Consider the following 2,463-nt stretch of genomic DNA (forward strand, 5'->3'; position numbering starts at 1 on the left):
TTCGTGCACCAAGTTTTTGGCGCCGTTGCCGGGGATTGTTTGAGTTTGGACAACTGACGGTTTATTTTGTTGCTTAGATTAGGAAAAAATTTTCTTTTTGGTTTAGAGTCTTTTATTATTTATACATTGTTAAAACACTTTAAATTTATAGCTCAATTAGCTAGAGCGTGGTGCTTATGTTCTTGGTAATTGGCTATCCTATTTTTAAAATCTTTTTCAAAAATAATTTTTCTTTGAATAAATCTTGTGCCAAACTTTAAGTTTGGTGTTTTCTTGTTGATTTTTCTTTGTTTTTCAAAAATTTTAGTTTGGTTTTCTAAAAATTTTAAGTTTAGTGTTCTTTCTTCATGTTCTTGTGTTCTTGTGAGTCTTCAAAGTGTTCTTGAGTTCTCCTTGTGTCTTGATCTTAAAATTTTTAAGTTTGGTGTTCCTTGGTGTTTCCCTCCAAAAATTTTCGAAAACAAGGAGCATTAGATCTAAAAATTTTAAATCTTGTGCTATCTTATTGTTTTTCTCTTTCCTCTTTAAATTCAAAAATATCTTTTCTCTCTATTTTAAAGCTTTTTTTTCAAAAATCAATTTTAAAATCCATATTTTTTTTTGAAATTTAAAACCCTTTTCAAATCATATCTTTTTCAAAACTTCCTAACCACTTTCTCTTTCCTCATTTTTTTTCGAAAATCTTCACCCATTTTTATTTATTTTAATTTATTTTGTTTTTGAAATAAATAAATAATTAAATAAATAAAAATATTTTTCTTCTATTTTACATCATCTCCCTTTCTCCATCATGGACCTAAGCGGAAATGAACAATCTAGGAGGACTCTGGGATCATATGCTAACCCCTCTACTGCTTCATATGGGAGCAGTATCTGCATACCCTCCATTGGAGTCAGTAGCTTTGAGTTGAATTCTCAGCTCATTATCATGGTGCAGCAAAGTTGCCAGTATTCCGGTCTTCCACAGGAAGAACCTACAGAGCTTCTGGCACAGTTTTTACAGATTGCTGACACAGTACATGATAAGGAGGTAGATCAGGATGTCTACAGATTATTACTGTTTTCATTTGCTGTAAAAGACCAAGCTAAAAGGTGGTTAAATAACCAACCTAAGGCCAGCATAAGGACATGGAAACAGCTGACAGAAAAATTCCTGAATCAATACTTTCCTCCAAAACGGATGACACAGCTAAGGCTGGACATCCAAGGCTTTAAACAAGGAGATAATGAATCTCTTTATGATGCCTGGGAGAGATACAGAGAGATGCTACAAAAATGCCCCTCTGAAATGTTTTCAGAGTGGGTTCAGTTAGACATCTTCTATTATGAGCTTGCAGAAAGAGCTCAGATGTCTCTAGATTACTCAGCTGGTGGATCTATCCACATGAGAAAGACAATTGAAGAAGCTCAAGGGCTCATTGATACAGTTGCCAGAAATCAGCATCTGTATCTAAGCAGTGACCCTTCCATGAAAGAAGAGGTTAAAACAGTAACTGCTGAACTCAGTCCTGTAAAATAAGCTGCTGAATTCAATCAGCAATTGGACTTTCTAACAAAGCAGTTAGCCGAATTCAAGGATAGACTACAAGAGACAAGGATGGCTAATATAAATATGGAAGAACAATTGAAGCAAACAAAGCAGCAGCTGTCAAAACAAATAACAGAAGAATGCCAAACAGTTCAATTAAGAAGTGAAAAGACGTTAAATACCCCACCTCAAGGCAGCAAGAAGCCAAGAAATGAGCAAACCACCCAAAATCCACCTGAGGACAGTAAGAGCCCAGGGAAAAATAATTCTGGCGCTAAAACGCCAGAAATTGGGTAGAAGGCTGGCGCTGAACACCCAGACCATGCTCAGGATTGGCGTTCAACGCCAGAAACAAGCAAGAATCTAGCGTTGAACGCCCAGAGGAAGCACAGTTCTGGCGTTCAGATGCCAGAAACAGATGAGGAGTTGGCGTCTAACGCCACTCCAGCTTCCAACCCTGGCTTTCAAATGCCAGTGAGGGATCAGACACCTGCAAGTGCTTATAATAAATCCCTCAAGAAGGCTTCTCAACCTACCTCTGTAGGAAATAAACCTGTAGCAACTAAGGTTGAGGAATATAAAGCCAAGATGCCTTATCCTCAAAAACTCCGCAAAGAGGAGCAGGATAAGCAGTTTGCCCGCTTTGCAGACTATCTCAGGACTCTTGAAATAAAGATTCTGTTTGCAGAGGCACTTGAGCAAATACCCTCTTATGCCAAGTTCATGAAAGATATCTTGAGTCATAAGAAGGATTGGAGAGAAACTGAAAGAGTTCTCCTCACTGAAGAATGCAGTGCAGTCATTCTGAAAAGCTTCCCAGAAAAGCTTAAAGATCCTGGGAGCTTTATGATACCATGCATATTAGAAGGTAACTCTACCAAGACAGCTCTATGTGATATTGGGGCAAGCATCAACCTAATCCCTGCATCCACTAT

This window comes from Arachis ipaensis, chromosome B06, assembly GCF_000816755.2.
Source record: "Arachis ipaensis cultivar K30076 chromosome B06, Araip1.1, whole genome shotgun sequence".
Lineage (NCBI taxonomy): Eukaryota > Viridiplantae > Streptophyta > Magnoliopsida > Fabales > Fabaceae > Arachis > Arachis ipaensis.